This window comes from Giraffa tippelskirchi, chromosome 2 (assembly GCF_054371585.1).
Source record: "Giraffa tippelskirchi isolate mGirTip1 chromosome 2, T2T-mGirTip1v1.2.pri, whole genome shotgun sequence".
NCBI lineage: Eukaryota > Metazoa > Chordata > Mammalia > Artiodactyla > Giraffidae > Giraffa > Giraffa tippelskirchi.
In genome coordinates, this window is record NC_137276.1 from 11,567,833 (window position 1) to 11,593,084 (window position 25,252).

Genomic DNA, 25,252 nt, shown 5'->3' on the forward strand with positions numbered 1-25,252 from the left:
AGCAAATTATATCAGGAAGTACAGGATGGTTAAGAACTTGTGCTAGCTAAGCCCCAGAATTAATAACAACAACAGACTGAGCAGGAGAAATGCCCCTCACGTGCTTACATATAATCTCAGGAAGTGGGGGAAGGAAGGGCCTCCCTACTCCCCTCCAGATACCTCTTCAAGGATATAATGAGATTTTCTTTCTTTTAAAAAGAAAAAATCTGACCAGCCATGGTGCGTGATAAGTCCCTTCAGTCGTGTCCGACTCTTTGCAACCCCATGGACTGTAGTCCACCAGGCTCCTCTGTCCATGGGATTCTCCAGGCAAGAATACTAAGAGTATGTTGCCATGCCCTTCTCCAGGGGGTCTTCCCAACCCATGCATTGAACCCAGGTCTCTGTCCTGCATTAACAGGTAGGTTCTTTACCACTAGCACCACCTGGGAAGCCTGACGCAGCCATGGTAAAACATAATATTTAAGAAACTTGTGTGGTAGGCATATGTATGTTACTTTCTGAATTCTTTTTGCATGCTTGAAACATTTTACAATTTTTATAGAGCTCATAAATGATGAAAAATGAATGAAATGATGACATTGAAACCAAGGATGGAGTCAGAAGAGGACACCAGGATGCAAAAGCAATTCCCTTGGGCACAGACCTGGGGAGCGGTGGGTGGAGCCAGGCTCCCCTCCCCATCCCAGCAGCCCTGAACCTTGCTTCATTCCCTGGGTTATTCATGACCTTGTAAGGGGGCCTTTCTCCTGCCCAGTCTGGGGCCAGTTTTGGGACCCACAGCTCATGTTCCAACTATACTGACTCTGACAACAGGCCAAAAAGACTGAAGTTTAAAATTTTGGGTATTAATGTGTCACCTTCACATTAACCAAGTCCTGATGTTAATAAGAACATTCATTACTTATGATAAATGCGGACACTTGGAAAGGGCATGACCTAAGTTGTTATCATTCATTACAGACTGCCTTCCAGAAACAAGATTTTCATTTAAATTTCCTGAGGTTGAGTTTGCCTCCATTTCTGATATTCAAAAAAAGAAAAAATTCACTGTGAATACAAATCAGTTCAGGTTGAGTAAAAGGTAATTCTATTACTTTCCAAAATGTCAAAGATCCGTGCTTTTGTATCCCATGAGATACCTGATCACAGCAATGGGCATTTCTTTGTGATGGCGATTAAGTGCAAGTAGCAAGAACCTATAACTTTAGGCTTGAAGTTGACTCAACTGGGCGAAAATATTTATTTTTCCTTTGCTTTTTCTATTGGGTTCACATAATGAATTAAATGCAGGGCTCTCTTTCTTGATTATTGCTTTAGAAAGAAACTGTCATGTCTCATTACTCATTTTCAAAAAGAGATGATAGCATGCTTTATTATAGGATTCTTATGTATTGCTAATGTCTGGAAAACTCAGCAGGTTAATTCTCTCTATACAATGAGAAATGATTGAATGATCTGGATATCTATAAAAGTCCATCAATTGTGACCTGAAAACTTTATAGAAGAGGGCACACAAGGACCCAAAGAGAAAAATATAAATCTGACATCAGAGACATAAAATTATACCCAGAGGTTTATCTGAGATTGATTGAAGAACCATAGGATTCAATAGGTAATTTTTTAATACTAAGTACTATAAATTACCTATAGAAGGTGGAAGACATGAAAAAAATAGCTAAAAATATACCCTGAGATATATATGGCACTTAAAATTTAAAAAGCTGAATTATTTATAGCTTCTGAACACTCACAGAAGCCAGACTTACACAAAATTTCAGATGTAAGTTTTGATGAGTCTCTGATAAAATATAACATCAATGTCATGGGACAAGTTGTGAACCTCAGGAAACTTCAGTAGAACACTGGACAACTTTTCGTTTGCCCAGCATGCTATTGTGACTTCCCCTAGAGAGAAGTCCATCCATGGGGTTCAAGTAAAGTGAACCCTTACTTTCTTGCATAAGATGCTGGGTATCTCACACTGGGCCCTCATCTCCATCCTTTCCCACCCTGCTCTGAGCCCTGGGAAGCTGACTAGTCTCGCCTGTGTTAACAGCTCCCTGGCACTCTGGCTTCCAGTTGGCCGGGCCCCACAGGAGTCATCAGTAGGAGAAAAAAGGCAGGAGGAAAGTGAAGTTGAAAAGTTTATTCTCCATCAGGTGCCACAGCCGAAGTCCCCATCTCCTATCAGGAGGTGCTCCCAGCTTCCAAAAAGTGCCCTCTCCTTGCTCTGCAGGCATAGGGACAAGGACAGCAGCGTGGGCTACTGTGTCATCCCTTGCTGGTTTCCCTACATCCTGCCCTATACGACTACAAATGATCCATTGATGAGCCATCCATTTCCTGCCAGGCCCCTGGCTAATATCCTTGATCCTCCCCTTCCAGCTTCACCAATGGGCTAAACCCTGGAAGTTCTAGACCAAGATCATCCAAACAGTTGGGGCTCCTAGTAAAGAGACAGATCATCCAAACAGTTGAGGCTCCTAGTAAAGAGACAGACTTTCTCTTGACTGCTGTAAGAAGCAATTAACAGGTTTGGATCACATTTTGGAAGAAAACTCTAGTAAGAGAGTACAGGAATATTAGGAAGAAGACAAAACTAGAGACAGAGGACTAGTTTTTGTTTTGTTTTTTTTCAAGGCTACAGGCCAAGTCAGCTTCTCTGGTAGCTCAGATGATAAAGAATCTGCCTGCAATGCAGGCGACCCAGGTTTGATCCCTGGGTTGGGAAGACCCCCTGGAGAAGGGAATGGCTACCCACTCCAGTATTCTTACCTGGAGAATTCCATGGACAGAAGAGCCTATCGGGCTATAATAGTTCATGGGGTAACAAAGAGTTGGACATGACTGAGACACTAACACTTTTACACAGGCCCAGTACTACACTACAGGGCTTCCCTGGTGGCTCAGATGGTTAAGAATCCGCCTGCAATGTGGGAGACCTGGGCTTTTTCTCTAGGTTGGGAGGATTCCCTGGAGAATGGAACAGCTAGCTACTCACTCCAGCATTCTTGCCTGGAGAATCCCCATGGACAGAGGAGCCTGGCAGGCTACAGTACCTGGGGTCACAAAGAGTCAGACACAACTGAGTGACTTTCACTTTCAAGTACTATGCTAGGTCTTAAGAATACAACACAAGCAAAAACAGTGGAGTCTAGAGTCTAAAGAACTAATTGAATCTTAAGTGTTATTATCACCTTCAGCTGGACTGGACTTTATTGGGAGCATTAACACCATTGCAAAGTCATCCCAGATTTAAATGTCCAATGCAGAATTTCTTGTTTATTTTCCTCAGGTCATATTTGGATAGATCAGAATAACCCAGTTTTGTAGATACAATTCTCCTGCAGTCATCCCAGCAATGATGCATTGTCTAATTCAATCTTCATAACAGCCAAAGAAGGAAGGTTTTGTTATTATCCCAATTTTACAAAAGGGCAAACTAAAGCTTCAGATCACACAGCCAAAAAGTGGCAGGGCTACATTTCACACCCCAGCAATTCTGATCCCCATCCTCTATATCTTCCGTTTTTTTCTCACTGAAGTAGGGTTTGTTTACAATGTTGTATTAGAAATTAGGAATGCAGCCTTATCACTGAGGGAATTAAACCCTGGGCTCCTGGGTGACAAGCAGGCACATTCACCATTATACTAACAAGGAAGACATTCCCACCCTCCATATCTCAACCTCTCCCCTATAGTTGTTGTTCAGTCACTTGGTCGTCTCCGACTCTTTGCAATCCCATGGGCTGCAGCACTCCAGGTTTCTCTGTCCTCCACTATCTCCCAGAGTTTGCTCAAACTCATGTCCATTGAGTCAGTGATGCCATCCAACCATCTCATCCTCTGTCACCCTGTTCTCCTCCTGCCTTCAATCTTTCCCAGCATCTGGGTCTTTTCCAGTGAGTCAACTCTTCGCGTCAGGTGGCCAAAGTATCGGAGCTTTCAGCTTCAGTATGAGTCCTTCCAATGAATATTCAGGGTTGACTTCCTTTAGGATATAGTACTATAATCTTTTTTCATAATTATCTAATCCAACCAAAATGGAATCTTCTAATCACTTAAACAAAAATTAACTATACCAAGAAATGATTGGTAGGAAAATGGTAAACTCCCATACCATTGATACCTCAGAAAACATTATCAAAATTAATAGTCATGCACATTTCAATATTAACGTATCAAACCAAGGTGTAGCTTATAACATTCCAGGAATATTGTCACATGTATCTCAACAAAGCGTTCCTAGTATGGAGTTCTAGCACTGTTTGGGGAAATTTTCATCTCTTTTTTATTTTACCCAGAATATCATGGACACAGCTGGAGGTGCTCCAGTTCAATCAGGTATTAGCACTTGGTGTTCAGCTGACACTTGATTATCATTAGTTAAGAGTGAGCTACACCACATTCTTAATGAGTAGATACAATATTTTCTTTTATTATTTGTACTTACCATCAAACTATGGTATTATAAAGCACGGCCCACTAGGGTTTTAGTAAGACGTGTGCATTTAGCTTTGATCAGAGCAGCTTTCCCTGCACCTGCTTCTCATCAGACAGGATAGGGGCTCCCTGGCTTCTCACCAGAAGGCAAACGATAACATGTGATTTGGAGTGTCTCAGTTTACTCAGATGTCCAGTGGTTAAGAGTGAAGATGTAGTCTAGTGACAAAGAAGGAACTAGGTCCAATTAGGAAGGAGAGGGAGATGTTTCTGACACAAGCCTTGCAAATAATGCAAGAACTTAGAAAGGACACTGGCCTGGGAGAGATGTCGTAACTACAGGCAACTGCTCACCATTGACATCATCCGCACTGGAATCTTGGGGTGCCTGAAAGACACAAAACAGGGTACCAGGAAATATGAAAAACTGGTTGTTTGGACTAAATTGGGTAGTTATCAAATAGACAATAAGTGGCCCTAACAGGCATGCACATGTGCACACTCACGCCTCCCAGAGCCCAAGTGAGCAAAATGAAGTTGGGCAACAGCCCAAGGCGATGGGTGTGAAATGGCAAAGGCATATGAAATCAGAAATGGGCAGGAAGGAGATAGTAACTGTTCCCCTACGGGCTTCAGGACTAAAACAAAATACTTGGAGAGCCAGTGTGAGTCACCAGCACAGAGGAGGGCAACACTTTTAAAGAAATCCATCCTGGTCCAAAAATCTCTTACTTCCTAGGACATGGCTAACCTAGATCTGCAGACAGATTGACCTGCTGAAGTGAGGAGTCTGGGAGACTTAAAACATGGCCTTACACTAAGATTACTTTGCATTTACTGCCCCTTTCTTGGTCCCAGGGACCCTTCAATCCCTTCCCCTCTCTTCCTCAGCATCATACTCCATTATTCACATTAGCTGTCTACAGTGACCTGTTTAAGTGAGTAAGTATTCAGCACTTTACTTCTCTATATGCCAGGTGTACACAGCCTAGATCCAATTTTTAGCCTGAAGAAGGTTTTCATTATGATCTACCTGAAATGACGAGCAAGGGTTTGCCAATTACCAGGCAATGGAAATTCAGCACCAAGAGAGGCTTACAAAAGAAAACTTCCTCTAAAAAATTAAGCTGAAATCAAAACACTACTTTAGACCATCAAAAAGATGTTGTGATGGCTAACTTTCTGTGTCAACCTCACTGGCCATGGGGTGTCCAGGTTAAACAATATTTCTGGATGGGTTTGTGAAGGTATTTCCAGATGAGACCAGAGACCATATTGCCAACATCCGCTGGATCATAGAAAAAAGCAAGAGAGTTCCAGAAAAACATCTACTTCTGTTTTATTGACTACATCAAAGCCTTTGACTGTGTAGGTCACAACAAACTGTGGAAAATACTTAAAGAGATGGGAATACCAGACCATCTCACCTGCCTCCTGAGAAACCTGTATGCAGGTCAAGAAGCAACAGTTAGAACCGGACATGGAACAACAGACTGGTTCCAAATTGGGAAAGAAGTACGTCAAGGCTGTATGCTGTCACCCTGCTTATTTAACTTATATGCAGAGTACATCACGCGAAATGTCGGGCTGGATGAAGAACAAGTTGGAATCAAGATTGCCAGAAGAAATATCAATAACCTCAGATATGCAGATGATACCACCCTTATGGCAGAAAGTGAAGAGAAACTGAAGAGCCTCTGGATAAAAGTGAAAGAGGAGAGTGAAAAAGTTGGCTTAAAACTCAGCATTCAAAAAACAAAGATTATGGCATCTGGTCCCATCATGTCATGCCAAATAGATGGGGAAACAATGGAAACAGTGACAGACTTTATTTTCTTGGGCTCCAAAATCACTCCACATGGTGACTGCATCCATGAAAGTGAAAGACGCTTGCTCCTTGGAAGAAAAGCTATGACCAACCTAGAAAGCATATCAAAAAGCAGAGACATTACTTTGCCAATGAAAGTCCATCTAGTCAAAGCTACAGTTTTTCCAGTAGTCACGTATGGATGTGAGAGTTGGACCATAAAGAAGGCTGAGTGCCAAAGAATTGATGCTTTTGAACTGTAGTGTGGGAGAAGACTCTTGAGAGTCCCTTGGACTGCAAGGAGATCAAACCGGTCAATCCTAAAGGAAATCAGTCCTGAATATTCATTGGAAGGACTGTTGCTGAAGCTGAAGCTCCAATACTTTGGCCACCAGATGCAAAGAACTGACTCATTTGAAAAGATGGGAAAGATGCTGGGAAAGATTGAAGGCAGGAGGAGAAGGGGATGACAGAGCATGAAATGATTGGATGGCATCACCGACTCAATGGACATGAGTTTGAGTAAGCTCCAGGAGATGGTGAAGGACAGGGAAGCCTGGCATGCTGCAGTCCATGGGGTTGCAAAGGTTTAGACACAACTGAGCGGCTGAACAACAACTTCATTTTTAAGAAAGATACCCAACTGCAGTCTCTGGAATGTAAACGGGAATAAAATGAAATAGGTCCTGCCTATCACAATGTCCAGAATTTTCCATAAACCCACTCTGCTGCGGTTGCCAAACTCCTGTTCTTTGTCAACCCCAAGTCAGACACAAGTCTTCATGCAACACACACAGAGACTATGAGCAGCCAGGTAAACTGAAGAAATGGTGAAAATTATTGATTTTATAGATGCAAATATTAGGAAACTTAAATGTTGTATCTAGTATGGGGAAAGAACTTTAAACAATTGCATTTAGATTTATTATTAAAAAAAAAACAGTAGGCAAAACGGGGTCCATATATAGTAAAATCAATAGCTAAATCCAATACACGTTCATCTCCAGACTGCAAATGAGATTATATTTCAAATAAGAATTCCATTGAGGACTCCCCTCATGGTCCAGAGGCTAGGAATCCACCGACTGATGCAGAAGACATGGGTTCCATCTCTGGTCCGGGAAGATCCCACATGCCGCAGGGCAGCTAAGCCCATGCACCACAACTCAGCCTGTGCTCTAGAGCCTGGGAGCCACAAGAATCACGCTGTGCAATGAAGAGTTCCTCACAACTAAAAAGAGCCCAAACATAGCAAGAGGACCCAGCACAGCCATAAATAAATAACTTTTTTTTAAAGAATTCCATTGCTAGGGTACCTACTAAGAGATACATAGGGAATCTATAAAACAATACCACCACAAACCGGTTCAATTGCAAGGTGATAGTAATTCACTGAGCTAATACAAAGCTACAGATATAATTCCAAGCTGTACACAGTAATGAAACACCATGAAGTAAAATGACTGCTTGTTTCTCGTACACTTTTTCAGAATGTGTTTGGCCATCGGCCCCCAGTATCCTTGATGTCACTGGAAAAATAGGACAACAGCCAACAAGTCACAACCATCGCCAGTTTCCTAGTGTGGCATTTTTTACCTGAAGAATGAATTTCCAAGGGTCTTTCCTGGGAGTGGAGTAATTAGCTCTGAGATCCAGAACTTACAGCTACTCCAGGCTCGATTATAAACCTCTTTGGCTGTAACTATGAGCACTGTAATATTATCTTCAGGCATCTCGGGGACCTGGAGACTTCATAAAATGAGAGCTCTTCAGAGGTCAAGCGCAGCATAAATCTCCTTAAGCTTGCAGCTCTTGCTCCAAAATGTAAGCTATTATAAATAATCCATGGAAAACGGACCCACATGCTCAAATGACATTTGTTGAGGATTTAAACGTCTTTGCCATTGTAATTCAAGGAGGGTCTCAGTACAGTCAGGCAAAATGCACACGTCAGAGACAGGAAGAACAAGAGTGACAGCTCTAGAAGATTGAAAAGAAAAAAACTGAGCATGCATTTAGAGAAGGCTGGTCAACGTGTTCTTCATGGAATTTGAAGTCCAGGTAGAAAGGACTATTCCCCTCCTCTATGCTGGATGAAGTCTTGTAGGAAGTAGCTTGAGAAGGACCCCTGATGACATGTTGCAGGCTAAGTTGCTCCAATCATGTCCAGCTCTTTGCGATCCCATGGACTGTAGCCCACCAGGCTCCTCTGTCCATGGGATTCTCTAGGCAAGAATACTGGAGTGGGTTGCCATGCCCTCCTCCAGGGGATCGTCCCGATCCAGGGATTAAACCCACGTCTCTTATGCCTCCTGCATGGCAGGGGGGTTCTTTACCACTAGTGCCACCTGGGAAGCCTGATGACATGTTACACTTCAAGAAAACATCATTGGCGCTCTTATTATATGCAGCTGCTGTTTCTCTAGACCTTGGCTTCCCTGAGCCCTCCTTACCATATTTCAGCTTATGTTCAAGTCACCACTGACCATTCTCCATATCCTTCTCTATCTTTTAAAATACTCATTAGCTTTCTAGTGAGGAGATCCTATTGGGTCTGTTCTCTGTGCTAAGACAGATATTTTATATTAGGACAATGTTCTTTCAAAGCTGGTTGGTGTAAGTATTATATTTTTGACTGACGCAGCTCTAAGCTTCTTGCTTGGCCTGACAGTTTAATTGTCAGCTCTTCTTCCAAACGCAACTGATCAGAGTTTCTCACTCGAGGATTCCGTAATTGGTTAGGATATACCTCAGTAATTTTAACTACCTGCCTCACCTCCTGTTGTAGAAAAACTCATAAACCGCTCGAGAGCTCTAAACAGTCCTGTATTCACTGTGGCGCCTCCTTTACTATAAGGATAAACAGCATCGCTCCACTCCATTTAACTCCCATCAATGACACATCTTGAGATTTACGCTCTAGCTAGTGCCCTTATCTCCCACTTCACACACACGGCCTACTTAGTGGCGAGCTGAGCTTTCCACCCGAAGTTATTAAGTGACTTATCTTCACAATTCTGAAGAAATGATCCAGTATTTTGCTCAAGTGCCAATCGAATTTCAAGAAACTGCTTTTTTTTTCCCCCTTTGAATGTGGAATGTTTCTCTTCTGATTGAATTCAGACTATTAACAGCGGAATACCAACAAAGTTTGGAGCAAGTTTAAGAGATATGGAAAGCATCCAGAAGAGAGAAATGAAAATAAATAAAAGGTTGCAAAACAAAACTGATAAAAGGATAAGTGAACTGATACAAGATGTCTGAGGATGAATCCCATATGCTACCTGGTTCACTAGTGCAAAAATGTTGTGTGCTAATAAACATTCATTTACATAAACCACTCAGTGTCTGTCCAGAGGTCTCTCTGTCCCAGGTCTGTAACACTGCTGTCATCAATCTTAAAGATGGATTGACATATATCAAATTACCATATATCAAATATGATAATTAATAAAGACCTACTGTATAGTACAGGAAACTCTACTCAATATTCTGTAATGACCTATATGGGAAAATAATTTAAAAAGGAGTGGATATATTACATGCATAACTGATTCAGTTTGCTGTGCAGCAGTAACTTGCACAACACTGTAAATCAACCATACCCCAATAAATGTTTAAAAAAAAAATCTTAAAGATGAAGTGGATTCCCCTGAGATTATAGGAGTGTACCAACTGTGTTGGAGGTTTTGTGGCAATGTGATTGTTACTCTCAAGAGTAATAATAATTATTTTTATAATTTTTAAAATTTTTATAATTTATTTAACATTTTTAAATGTTACAAATTTAACATTCTAAATTTATAAGTTAATAACTATAAATTATGTCAAATAGACTATCAATAATAATTACATTTTAGAATTAAAAGATGATATGGTATCATTGTTTGCAAATGTTTTCTCCTGGCATGACTTGTTTTCCATTTTCTTGACAGTGTCTTTCTAAGAGCATACACTGTAAGTCAGTTTATCATGTTTTTCTTTGTAGTTATGTTTTTGGGAATTGGTTGTTTATACCAAGATTTATAATAATAATTGGGGCTTTCCTGGTAGCTCAGATGGTAAAGAATCCACCTGGATTGCAGGAAACCCAGGGTCAATCCCTGGGTTGGGAAGATCCCCTAGAGAAGGGAATGGATATCCACTCCAGTATTCTTGCCTGGAGAATTCTATGGGCAGAGGAGCCTGGTGGGCTACAGTCCATGGGGGTCACTAAGAGTCGGACACTACTTTCACTTTTCATAATAATAATTGAGCTTCCCAGGTGGCGCTAGTGGTAAAGAAGCCACCTGCCAACGCAGGAGACACAAGAGACTCAGGTTAGCAACCCACTCCAGTATTCTTGTCAGGAGAATTCCTGGCATAATAATAATAATTACATAATCACTTAATATATAATATATATTATAGACATATTATAGATAAATATTATATAGATATTATATAATACGTAATATAGATATAATAGATATTTATGTAGCATTCATTTTCTACTATCCATTATATATGATTTTATATTTACTGTATATTATTTATAATTACAAAAATAAGATACTTATATAATGCATAACATATTTTATTCTTATAAAGCCAAAATTATTATTTTTGTACAAGTTTATGTCTCAAATTAACTGTGCCCAATCATTAAGATAAATGAATATAAAAATACAAATTCATGTGCCAATATGCATGAATACAAGCCTCTAAAAATGTATGACTGTTTTTCATTGCTTTAGGTGTTAGTATGTTGCCTTGTCAGATTAACACTGCTGCAGAATTTAAATTTTAAGCATCATTAAAAGTATACTCAAGTGATTGTTCACATTTAGCTCACAGTGTAGAAAAAGCATTATGATCAAATACTGCTGTTGCACAAAAAATACACACAAAGCACAATTATTGAACAAAAGATCGCTCTTTAATAGCATCACCTTAAGTGCTCGGCCTCAACTCAATGGAGTAAATTGTGTTTTAACAATAAAATAATAATGTTTGCCATCCTAGAATTGCCACACATTTATGACTTTGAATGCATTTTACACATTTGAAATAATAATCATTATCCTCATTTTCCACACGGTAACCTTCATTCCATGTTAAGTACTTAAAATTCAAACTCTCTGCTGCCAATTACTGCACTTGTCTTTGGCAACATCAAGTCCAGAAGCCAAGAAAAATATGTTTGAAAGGACTCAGCCAGGTTTTATGAATAGAAAGGGAGGCTATAAATACATCTTTGCTTCCTCCACCAAAATACTACTTTTCTCTAGACTTCTTGAGAATTTCATTTTTTAATGGCTTAGCAGGTCAGCTGTAGCAACATTAAGTGACTGTGGCTCCACCACTGAGCAGAATACTTGGGTACTGTGACACAAAAAGACCGAGGGAGGAAGCACAGATGAAACAGCTGAATGCTACAGAAAGAGTAGGGGCTCAGGGCCGAGAGCCTGAATTTACTAAGTGAACTAACCTTAGCTCATTTACAAACATCTTATCTCTTGCCTCAGTCTCCTCGTCTCCAAGCTAAAGCTCACATCTACCTTGTACAGCTAGGTCAGGAAATCTATACAGCAAACATCACACATCTGGAAAATAGCTCCCCCATCTAATGTTGGAGAAGGAAATGGCAACCCACTCCAGTACTCTTGCCTAGAAAATTCCATGGATGGAGGAGCCTGGTGAGCTTCAGTCCATGGAGTCGCAAAGAGTCAGACACGACTGAGCGATTTCACTTTCACTTTCAGTTTAATGTTAGTTCCCCTCTTCCAGCTGCCTATCTTCAAAGGCCTTACAACCATGGGGGAAGGAAAGATTATGAGAGAAGAGAGAAAAAAGCTTCAGGTAAATCTCTACCTTTTATCAAAACATGTTGAGGTAAATTAACTACTTAAAGGTTTGAAATGAAGCCACCAAAAGTAACTAGGAAAAAAAGTCAAGGTTGCAATCATTCTTGATTTAGAATGATCTTATCATTCTAGAGTTATGAAGTCTTTTCTCAAGCTGAATAGGAAAAGTAAAACTAAAAAAAAAATGTATACAACTGACTCTGTAAAAATAAATACTAGGCTTCCCATGTAGCTCAGCTGGTAAAGAATCCACCTGCAATGCAGCAGACCCCGGTTCGATTCCTGGATTGGGAAGATCTGCTGGAGAAGGGATAGGCTACCCACTCCAGGATTCTTGGGCTTCCCTTGTGGCTCAGCTGGTAAAGAATCCACCTGCAACGCAGGAGACCTGGGTTATCTTCACAGGCACAATTTTAAATTCTCGAAGTCAAAACATAAAAAGCAAACTCAGAAGAAATATCTGCTTTAAAAATGGCAAAGAGCTAACTTAGTATATAAAATGCTCTTCAAAAGCAATGATAAAAAGATGAACACCTTTTAGGGAAAAAATGAGCAGAGGATAGGAAAAGTAATTCACTCAACATCCAACAAATATTTGAGCTCCTTCTTCTGTGTATCAAGCACTCTTCTAGGAATGGAAGAGAGAGAAGAAACAAAACTGATGAACATCTCAACCTGTATGAGCTGATCTTCTAGTAAACACAGAATAAATACAAGTGGGAAAAGCAAAAACCGAAGCAATTAAGGGAATGAAAATTAAAATGAGTTCCCACTTCTCTAGGCAAAGATTAAAATATTGTGTAGAGGGCAGTAGAACAAAACGTTTTAGAACCTTGAAAGACTGTACACTAATTTCCCAGAAATTCCTGTCCTAAGGAAATATATAAAGATACAAGTCTAAGGATATACAATTTATAAAAAACTGAAAATAACCCAAACATTTACCTAGACGTTGATTCTATAAATTACAGACAGTCCATACAATGAAATGTAATGCAAGCATTAAAAAATCATAGCATTAACAAAGTATGTCCACAAAAAGCGGGTTTCAAAAGTGTGTATATTACATGGTACAATGTTTGTGTTTAAATATACGTGTGTAGATTCAGATATCTTTAAGCATAAAAAAGAATCCTGTATATAAAAAAGAATCCTGAATGATTATACATAAAAATATTAACAGCAGGGACTTCCCTGTTGGTCCAGTGTTAGGAATCTACCTGCCAATGCAGAATACATGGGTTCGATCCTTGGTCCAGGAAGATCTCACATGCCTCAGAGCAACAAAGCCCACTCACAGCAACTACTGAGCCCTCATGCCTAGTGCCACACTCTGCAACAAGAGAAGGCAGGGCAACGAGAAGCCCCGGCACCTCAACTAGAGAGTAGCCCCCTCTCATCACAACTAGAAAAGGCTCACACACAGAAATAAAGACCCAGTGTAGCCAATAAATAAATAAAATATTAACAGCAGATATCGTTGGATGGAGAGCTGACAGGTGTTTTTATGATCAAAAAATTCTAAAACTATTTGCACTGGAATTTTTTTTAAACTTAAAAAAAAAAAAAAGATGGACAACAGCCAACAGCACACACATTCCTGGAAGAACCACACTCAAAGCAGTAAGAGTCCACTATGTAGTTTGAAGCACCACTAACCCGACGTGCCATATCCTTCTCCTCTTTTCTGGCAAGCAAGAGATGCCTTTGCCATATCCAATTCATGGGAAATGCCAGCCTCAGAGACCACAAAACACCAGACTTGGGGACAACAGAAGAGTCTGTGCTCTCAATAAGATTTCCAACTGGAAGAAAAAGATGCCCCAGAGAACCAGCCAGTCAAGTTAAGCGAATATATAGTACCTGTGAAAACAGCTCTCCACTCCTGACCATTAAATATTCACCACATGGACCATAAAGGCCCAAGTAATTGAAACTGGAATGAGTTTTTACCCGTGGCACTCAATTTTTAATATATAAAATCCAGCTCTAAAACCCCATTTATGGAAATCTGTCACAACTAAATTACAGATCTCACAGTGGTCAGGGAGCATCTGTGCTCTTAGTCTCTTTAACCAGGAAGCAATAAAATTAATTATTTTTATTTCAAACTCATTTAACTTTCTGTCACCAGCAGTAACATTTATACCACGTTCAGGAGTTTTTTCAGGGTTATCAGTGTTTCTGCCGAGGCTTTTCCCATTTCAATTTACCATCAACATAAAGCCCTTTTATCTCCAAAAATATGCATATCATATTCATAACTAAAGCATTTTTTTAAATGGCTCTTCTGACCCACCTCATTAACAGTGTAAAATTCATTGGTCAAATACATATCATTAGCCAGTGAACTACTATCCTTTTTGAAAAGCCATATATACATACATATACAAAGGATTTGATTCAAAGGTGACTTTCTTTTTATTCTCCCAAAAAGGTGCTGCTGCTTTGCTTGGTAACGTGCTTTATAGGTTGCTAGAAAGGAGAATTATTAGACAGCAGCAACATAAATAAAAAACTGGGGAGGAAAGCAACAGATGGCTTACCCCCCATTTCCACCCACTTGTAGCTCATGGTCTTTGCACTCCGTTCCACCGCGCGCTTGGCTCCTGCGAGGAGGAGACAATCTTGCACCGGAAGTGGGAGGAGCTGGAGTTACCCTCTTCTCGCGAGCAAACTCGAGAGTGGATTCTGCGCGACCCACCAGGGTAAACTAAGCTGATACCCGAACGTGCCTGACGTCCTCCTCACCAGCTCTCGCCTCAAAATTTGTTAACTCTGCGATACCTGGGGGAGGTAGGTTGGCGCTGGGAGACCTGGTCTCTGGTCCAAGCTGGAGCATGTGTCCAAGGATGTGATCTTGTTCTGTGGGCCTCGGTTTCCTTATCTGTCAAAGGAGAGGACGGAATCCAGACGCAAACTGGGATTTTTTTTTCTACTAACAAATTGTGGCAAGTCCAAAGCTATGCCTAAGATCTCAAACTTTCAGAGTGGTGGGAATTTGGGGGTCACGTTCCTGGGTCACCTCTGGCTTGGAGCTTCTGCACCAGATCAGCCCTGATGCGGATTTCTGAAAGTGCCTCCTGTAGTTCTGCCACCTGGTCAAGACTGGGAACCACGGCATGGAAGAGTCACCGCAGGCTCTCCTAGCTCCGGCAGCAGGAACTTGACTGATTCTTGATTTATTGAATTCATTGTTCAAAAAGATGTGGGGGAAAAAAATTGGCATAATGACCCAGATTAAAGACAATTCTCTTGAAAGAAGGTGAGAGGACAAGAAAAAGACCTTCCAGGCAGCATCAAACGCAGAAATAAAGGTGGCTGCCTTCATGTCACATAGCAGAGGCTCCCAGAATCGGTCTGCCCAAGTGGTCTGCAGGACGTGACAGAGAAAATAAGCCTGGAAATGCCTTGGCTGCTTCCCTGACCAGTCCCCCAGCTCAGACCATCCCAGTGGTTCTTCCTTTGCCTAGAATGACCCCAGTTCACAAGTAGTATTCAGGGTTTCTCCCAGGCTTCCCTCTCCTGCCCAATATCATGCCCCCAATCCTATACAACTGTTGTTTTCCAGAATTCCCCAGTGTTAAAACTTTGAAAAGTCATGCTGGTCTCTAACTTATCACAAGGTCTGGAAAAGAGGAGCAGTGTACACGGTGATACTGAGTTCACATGAAGATACGATCGTCTTCTGTTCTTTCTTGGGAAAACCCAGCAGAAACTAGGAAGGAAACTGGCCCAAATATCAGCTCACAAGGAAAAATTCCCACAAGGAAATAGCACTCTCAAAGTAGGATGATCTGAGGAGAGCTTATTTACAAAGGTGCTACTTATACAAAGGTGTGGCTAAGACAACCAAACAGGGTAGTGTATAGCAGCTAAGCTGAAGGACCAAGGAGAGGGAGCTGTAACTGGATATATGTGTATTTTATATATTCTAGCATATATAATAATGTACGTACATATAATTTTTATATAAATATGTTATAATTTTATCAATTTTATAAATTTTCATTATGTAATATACAATTGTTTTATAATATAATACATAATACACTATTATCTGTGCTATATATTCCTCCATATTATGTATATATGTGTGGGGCTTCCCAGGTGGCTCAGTGATAAAGAATCCTCCTGCCAGTGCAGGACACACAGGAGACATAGGTTCAATCCCTGGAGAAGGAAATGGCAACCCACTCCAGTATTCTTGTCTGGAAAATTCCATGGACTGAGGAGCCTGGCAGGCTCCATGGGGTGGCAAAGAGTCAGACAAGACTGAGCACGTGCACGCGCACACACACACACACACACACACACAGTATACATATATGTACAGGTACGAACATATTCTTGCTTAAAACAGACTCACCTACTTAGTGCTAACCTGGAAACCATGGTATTATCTGATATTACCCATCAGCAACACCTGAAGCAACAAATTTCATAATTTAGCCATTTCACATGGATCAACCCCACCTAAAGATTCAAACCTCAAATATAACTATTTTGGATATAAGAATGGGTAGCACATTCTTTGTTAATCCTAAGTGATCGGTGTACTGATTTCCTGTTTATTATTTAAATACCAGTGTAAAATAATGCAAAAACTTATAGACTTCCTTGAAAACTGTGAGCAACATGACATCAGTAGTAACATCCTTCGATCAAAGTGAGTGAAGAACACCTTGATATAATCTTAAAAGTAGAACGACAGTAACTGCCTGCCTACACATTGTTAGAGCTGGGAGTTTGTCCAGATTAGCCATATATAAAGCCATCTGTGTATCACCCCTGTTGTTGTTTAGTTGCCAAGTTGTGCCCGATTCTTTTGCATATCACCCTTACTTGCTATCTAAATAAAGACTTGAGTTTTCATGATGATGCTGTTGAATCCATGGCTTTAAAAACACTAATCAAAATATATCACTCTTCCTTGCCATTCTCTATTTACATTTAAACTACCTATAAAAGAGATGAAAATCCCATTTCCAGACCTAAACTCTCTTGACCTTCAGATCCGAATATTTAACTGCCTGCTAGAACTCTCCCCTTTCCTTTTCATTTTCCTTTCCACACAGGCTCCTTATGTCTCTTCCACTCAACTGTAAGTTCCCCAAGGACAAGGAACTTCCCCCCACCATCATCACCCCAGCACCCTCCTGGGTGCAGCACATAAAACAGAAGTCTAACAAACGTTTGCTCGATTAAACTTGATTCCTAAACTTTCCTTCTCCAAAGGAGAAAATGACCACAATATTGTATATGAAATATAACACAAGCTGCCTACTAGAAATCTCAAAATGGACACAGCTCTGCAAAAGAGAGGGTGGAGAAAAGAATGCTGAAGTCAGTGCTTTCTTGGAAACAATAACAGGCTATTTCACCCCGAAAGGGAAACCTAAGCATCTTTAAAAAGTGCAACCATTAAAAGAAAGAAAAAGCAAATCAGAGACAGGGAGAATATACTTGCAAAACACATATCTGATAAAGGACTGGTATCCAAAATATACAAAGAACTTGTAAAGTTTAACAGTAACAAAACAAAAGTAAACAAAAAATGGACAAAAGATCTAGATATCTCACCAGAGAAACTACACAGATGGTAAATAAGCATATAAAAAGATGTTCCATGTTGTATGTCATTGGGGAAGTGCAAATTAAAACAACAATGCAATACAGCTACACAGCAATCAGAAAGACCCAAATCCAACATAATGACAACACCAAATGCTGACAAGGGTGTGGAGCAACAGGAACTCTCTCATCCATTACTGGTGAGAATCAAAATGATACAGTTTGGAAGACAGTTGGGCAGTTCCTTCCTCTTACCACACAATCCAACAATCTTGCTCCTTGGTATTTATCCAAACAAGTTGAAAACACATCCACACAAAAACCTGCACTCAAATGTTTGTAGCAGCCTAATTCATAATTGCCAATAACTGGTGCAACAAAGATGTCCTTCAATAAGTTAACAGATAAGCTGTGATACACTGAATAATACCAGCAATAAAAAGAAATGAACTGTCAAGCCACGAAAAGACATGGAAGGACCTTAAAATGTATATTACTAAGTCAAAAAGACAGATTGGAAAGGCTACATGTTATATGATTCCAACTTTTAATTACATTCTGTTAAAAGCAAAACTATAGAGACAGTGGTTAGCAGGGGTTTAAGAGAAAGAAAGAGTGATGAATAGATGGAGCACAGGGGATTTTTAAGGCAGTGAAACTATGCTGTATGATGCTGTAATAGTAGATATGTGTCATTTTACATTCATCAAAACCATCAGAACTATAAAACAAGAGTGAGTCCTGATGTAAAATTCGGACTTAAGCTAATAATAATATATCAATACTGGTTCACCAATTGTTATAATGTACCACATTAACACAAGAGGTTAATAACAGGGAAACTGGGGCATAGGTAGGCAATGGGGGGAGCATAATATGGGAGCTCTGACTTTCAGCTCTAATTTTTCTATAACCCAAAACTTCTCTAAAAAATAAAGTTTTTTCATTAATTTTTTAAAAGGAGTAGGACCAGAGAAGCTGTGTTTTCAAAGGCCCTCATCCCAACTCTTCCCACTAAACTCTTCCCAACGCACCTATACACACTCATGACCACATCACAGAGTTGGAGAAAAGTATTGGAGAAGGACTTGGAGAAGGCCAAGTGGAAGGGACTTACTTTAAGGTGTTCTTCTCTAACTTCAATAACTAAACCTTCCTGGAAGGGGTCTCCCCAGAGCCAGGTGGGACTGAATGCCTCGAGTGAGCAGGATGGAGAATGAAATAGTTACTGATGTTGTGGCTAGAAGTACCAGGGTAGGATACTTGGAAGACCTGTATCTATTCTAAGACAAGAACAACAAATTCAAGCCCTTTATTTCTCAGCATTTTTTTCTCTTTGACTTTTCTAATACATATGTGTGCATACATGTGTGTTTAGTCGCTTCAGTTGTGTCTGACTCTTTGCGACCCCATGGACTGTAGCCTGCCAGGTTCCTCTGTCCATGGGATTCTCCAGGCAAGAGTACTGGAGTAGGTTGCCATTTCCTCCTTCAGGGGATCTTCCTGACCCAGGGATTGAACCTGCATCTCTCACATCTCCTGCATTGACAGGCAGGTTCTTTACTACCAGTGCCACCTAGGTAGCCCTCTAATACATATAAGCCTTCCTTTTACTACTTACAATGTGACTATTCCTTTTCCTGTTACCTAGAGGAAGAACTTTCTGGACTCCTCAAAACAGCAGCATACTGGTTAGGGATGTGGGCCCTGAAGACAAAGAAACTTGAGTATGGGGACTTCCCTGGTGGTCCAGTGGCTAAGACTCCATGCTACCAAGGCAGGGGGCCTAGGTTAGATCCCTGGTCGGGGAACTAGATCCCACATGCCACAATTAAAGATCCTGCATGCTGGAACTAAGGGCCAGAGCAGTCAAATAAATAAATAAATAAACTTGAGTCTGGAACTAGAGTTCAGTAACTCTGCCATTTCCTAGTTGTGTGACCATGTAGAATTTACTTAACTACCTTGCCTATAAGATGGGTTCATCATGGTGCCTCCATCAGAGGAGGGAAATGAGATAATACATGTAAAGAACTGAGTCCAATAACAGCTTAGAAGCAACAGCATAATAAGTAGAAGCTATTATATTTATTATTCCAAATCCTATACTTGTTTCCCAGTGCCATGAAGCCTCTCTGCAGCTGACAGATGGTAATGATTAATGCTGGAAAACAATCAAAGATATTATGGTCTCTGATGCTGTCACTTCTATCTCACAGCAAATGAATCTCATACTAGGCTAACCCTTCAGTCCATCACTTCTAAGTTACCCCAACTACACTTCTCAAATTCTATGCTTCTATATATTCCATATTCAAACCTCCATCTGGCAAAATTATATCAAATCTGTCTTCCCACTTATACCTAGTAGTTGTTATTCAGTCATTAAGTCATGTCCAACTCTTTGTGACCCCATGGACTGCAGCACGCCAGCCTTCCCTGTCATTCAGTATCTCCTGGAGTTTGCTCAAACTCATGTCCATTGAGTCAGTGATACTATCCAACCATCTCATCCTCTGCCACCCTCTTTTCCTTGTGCCATCCATCTTTCCCAGCATCAGGATATTTTCCAATGAGTCAGTTCTTCACATCAGGTGGCCAAAGTACTGGAGCTTCAGCTTCAGCATCAGTCCTTCCAACGTATATTCAGGGTTGGTTTCCTTTAGGATTGACTGGCTTGATCTCCTTGCTGTCCAAGGGACTCTCAAGGGTCTTCTCTAGCACTACAATTCAAAAGCATGAATTCTCTGGCGCTCAGCCTTCTTAATGGTCCACCTTTCACATCTGTACATGACTACAAGTCATAGCTTTGACTATATGGACTTTCATCAGCAAAATGATGTCTTTGCTTTTTCATAGGATATCTAGGTTTGTCATAACTTTTCCTCAAGGAGCAAGCATCTTTTAATTTCCCTTATACCTTGTAGTAGCCACCTCAATCTATTTGAAGAAAATCAGTAAATTTATATAATGTATAAAGTGCATCAGTAAAAGACAACTACAATAACCCTCTCAAATGTTATGAGAAGTGTTTACCCTGAGCAAAATGACAGAGGTAATTTTGTTTGCAAAGGTAAGTTTGTTCTCAACTTGTCCCTTTTTCGGGGGCTCTCTCTCCCTCACCAGAGCCCTATCTAGGCTAGATGCCTTGGTGAGGTGGTAGCTGATAAATGTTTAAAATGCTGGACTTTCTGGAGATATCTGCCCATAAATAGGGCATTCTTAAGAACCAGAGGAGCCCTTGGATTTTAAGGGAATGATTAAGGATATAAGGGTTTTAAGGAATCTAGCTCTTTAGCTCCTGCTTGGGAAAAATCTGAGACAAGAAAACTTTTCTGATATTTTCTGCATCCTGCCAACATGATTGTCTGTCTAAGGTCAACCTGTAAAATTTCACCAAAATGTCTTAAAAGCCCAAGCCACCATAGCTAGGTTCACAAAAATTTCATTCTAGAACCATAGCACTGAAAATCTTTCCAAGATATCATCAAATTAGTTCTATTTTGACGAAGATTTCTCCTAAGCTCTCTGGCCGCACGGCTGGTGAGCTGACTCCAGAAGGGCCATAGATATTTGATTAAGCCAACAGGTGTTGCAGATTTATCTGGGGACCACAAAAGCAATTAGAATAGCGGGGGAAGTCTGATTAACTTCATTATTGCTGGTGCTCAGCCAAGAAGAGAGTTGCCATACACAATATTAATGAAAAGCCGTTCCAGAACAGGAAAATGCAAATAATGTTTCAGCTGCTGATTTTCTGTCACCAACCCAGCAAAGCTGAGTGAAATAGCAAATCTTTCTCTGCCAGTCACTTCAGCGTGGCACAGTTGCCAGGCTAACCAAATGGAACTTAAAGCCATGTTTCACTGTCGCCTGTCTTACTCATTAACAATAGCAGGAGCACAATATTTCAAAATAATTGCAGACGTGAAAGGTAGTAATTAGCAGTACAAATTAGCTATTAAGTGATTCCAAAATTTCAAAGTGAGAAGATGACCTTTTCACTTCTTACCTGGCAGTGATAAATTGGGTTCTGATTTAAGAAGAAAAATAAAGCCCTCTAACACATTATGGATTTTCTTCACCTTCCAATGGGAACTGAGCCAAGTTAATTAAAAATATGGTAGAAAGCAGGAATTTCAGGATATCCCCAGGTGGCTTTCTCACCTGCCTACCTGGAAGGGTCACCTTCATCTTCAGCCCATCCTCAGCACCTTCCCTCATAGTTATGAGAAGGAAAAATGGGAATTCCTACTGCATAATATTTTATTTAATTAGTGGATGGCCCGGTAAACCTGTTTCTTTCTTGTGACAACTTTTCCCACTCTAATTAAAAATTATTGGCTGAAGATACACATGCTGAGTGTTCATTAATTCCTCTAACAAATAATTTCACTTTACAATAAACATGGCATTGTAGTCCCAGTCTTGGATATTTTCCATCTAAAAATAGTGCCAAGTTATCCTTTCCATTTTACCTGCTGAGCAAAACTACCCAGATGCCACCATGAAGAGCTAACCAGACCACTCACCTCTATTAACCTGCAGTCATGCTAAGCACCTTCCATTGCTGCTTCTCTTGGAAAAGGTACCCTTGGCTCAAGAACTGTATATTTCTTTTATATGCTAAAGTCTCTTTTGTCACCGCGGTCTTGACGCAATTGCAATCTGAGCTACTCCTTTACAAGTCAACGTATGAAAACCTTTTTTCTGCACTTTATGGTGAGGCTGAAGATTTTGACATGAGAAAGCACATTGCCACGGGGGGTTGGCACGGAGACGAAGGTGATGATCTCTTTAACACAAAGAAGCAGATGAACACAGTGATCCACGCTATACCCACGGGGCTTCCACCTGAGGGCGCAACTCAGAACCACCAAACTGCAGAGGCCAAAAGGACCTCAGGTGTAATTAAGTTTAAACCACCTTACTTATAAATGACGGGACAAAGACTATTAATGCATATATGTGGAATTTAGAAAAATGGTACAGATGAATCTATGTGCAGGGCAGGAATAGAGGGACAGACACAGAGGACAGACATATGGACATGGCAGTGGGGAAGGAGAGGGCAGGACAAACTGGGAGAGTAGGACAGACATATATACACTGCTGCTGCTGCTAAGTCGCTTCAGTTGTGGCCGACTCTGTGCGACCCCATAGATGGCAGCCCACCAGGCTCCGCTGTCCCTGGGATTCTCCAGGCAAGAATACTGGAGTGGGTTGCCATTTCCTTCTCCAGTGCATGAAAGTGAAAAGTGAAAGTGAAGTCGCTCAGTCGTGTCCGACTCTTCAAGACCCCATGGGCTGCAGCCTACCAGGCTCCTCCGTCCATGGGATTTTCCAGGCAAGAGTACTGGAGTGGGGTGCCATTGCCTTCTCCGATATATACACTACCATGTATACAACCGATAGCTAGCTAGAAACAGCCATACAGCACTGGGAGCTCAGCTCAGTGCTCTGTGATGACCTAGAGGCGGAGGATAGGGTGGAGAAGGGAGGTCCAAGAGGGAGGGGATTTTGTATACATATAACTGACTCATTTCCTTGTATAGCAGAAACTAACACAACATTGTAAAGTAATTATACTTCAACCGGAAAAAAAAAAAAAGACTCATAGTAAACAGGTTTTGCCCATCAGCACACAGATACCTGGGGGCAGAGCCAGCCTAGATCCCAGGGCATCACCTGGTTCTGGGTCCAGTGCTTTTTGTGCCTACCTGCTGCTCTTTCAGGAGAAGGAAATAGCAACCCACTCCAGTGTTCTTGCCTGGAAAATCCCAGGGATGGGGGAGCCTGGTGGGCTGCCGTCTATGGGGTCGCACAGAGTCAGACACGACTGAAGCGACTTAGCAGCAGCAGCAGCTGCTGCTCTTTCAAAGGTTTCTCCCTCTCCAAGCTGGAGTTACATACAGTGCAACACTCATTGCAGATATCATATCTGCAAATTCTCCTACTTGCTAGAATGCATTTGGAACCCCAAAACCAATACCCACAGCACTTTCATTCATGGACATGCATGCAGAACAGAAAAATGTTTGAGCCACCTGGCATGCCAAGCCATCTCAGCCAAGGTCTAGCAAAGATACTCTCTGCCTCCCTGTTGCAGTTCTTACACTAAACAAATGTCCTTCATGTGGCCTATTTCATTCCACTTCTTTATATTTTGTGTTTTTGCTTGGTGATTTCACTGTTTAAAATGATACAGTGCTAAAGCACTGTCTAGCATTTCTAAGTGTAAGAAAGTTGTGAGGAGACACAGAGAAAACACAAGTGTTAGATACACTTCCTTCTGGGCATGAGTTATAATGCTGTTCGCTGAATTCAGTATTACTTAATCCACAGTCTATATTAAATAAGATGCTGTTAAACAGAAACACACATAAAACAAGGTTATGTATTAACTGGCTGACAAAGTTCTTGTGACCAGAGGTTTGCAGGAAGCTAACCCTATACTTCTTCTAGCAGCAATGGCTCAGAATTTGCTCATTCAGTGTTCACGGCAACTTTACAGACCATGACTACCATGAATAGAGCTTCCCAGGTGGCGCTAGTGGTAAAGAACCCTCCCGCCAATGTAGGAGACATAAGAGATACGGGTTCCATCCCTGGGTCAGGAAGATCCCCTGGAGGAAAGCATGGCAACCCACTCCAGTATTCTTGCCTGGACCAAATAGCCTGGACAGAAGAGCCCTTGGACAAAAGAGCCTGGCAAGGCTACGGTCCATAGGGTCGCAAAAAGTCAGACACGACTGAAGCAATTTAGCACGCATGCACGCAGCATGAATAGTAAGAATCACCCATACATTTGAAGAGGCCACCAGATGATGAGGGCTTACCTGATAGCTCAGTTGGTAAAGAACCTGCCTGCAGTGCAAGAGACCCCGGTTCAATTCCTGGGTCAGGAAGATCCGCTGGAGAAGGGATAGGCTACCTACTCCTGTATTCTTGGGCTTCCTTGGTGGTTCAGCTGGCAAAGAATCTGCTTGCAATGTGGGAAACCTGGGTTCGATCCCTGGCTTGGGAAGATCCCCTGGAGAAGGGAAAGGCTACCCACTCCAGTATTCTGGCCTGTAGAATTCCATTGACCATCTAGTCCATTGGGTCACAAAGAGTCAGACACAACTGAGCAACTTTCACTTTCAGATGATGGCTCAAAAAATGTTAAAACAATACAGGAAAGGTAGGACGATCCCAAGGTCATGGACAGGTGCATCTGGGAGATGAGGCAGACTCCCTGTGGGTGCTCACTCTTGTCAATGGTTCTTGGTTTATAAGTATTTATGGGGCAGAACCAGGTCCCTCAGTTGGGCATCGTGTGCTAGCATCATGTACCTATTACTGAGCATGTGAGGTGCCTCTATTAGGAAATGAATGATCAATGATGATTTCTGAGAGCAGAATAGCAAGCTTAGAAATTCAAGAGAGCAGAATCGCAGCCATGTGTACATTAGCCTCTCTGCCTCAGACACTCTCTCCCACAAATGCTACTGGTATTCACTCCGGGCTTTCTTTTGGCTGAGTCTCCCATGACCCTGACAGTGGCACTACTCTTTGATTCTTGCAAGAAACGCAG

At 41.2% G+C, this 25,252-nt stretch overlaps 1 protein-coding gene and 1 long non-coding RNA gene across 3 annotated transcripts in view; one reads left to right on the forward strand and one right to left on the reverse strand.

Moving 5' to 3' along the window:
• PLPP4 (phospholipid phosphatase 4) overlaps positions 1–25,252 on the reverse strand; it is a 438,966-nt gene that overhangs the window by 357,747 nt on the left and 55,967 nt on the right. The window contains exon 4 of the mRNA XM_081535748.1: positions 4,804–4,837. The gene's annotated coding sequence lies outside the window, so the exon portion shown is untranslated. The remainder of the gene's footprint in view (positions 1–4,803; positions 4,838–25,252) is intronic.
• The window catches only part of LOC145524140 (uncharacterized), a 76,451-nt gene that overhangs the window by 22,705 nt on the left and 28,494 nt on the right, over positions 1–25,252 (forward strand). The window lies entirely within an intron of this gene.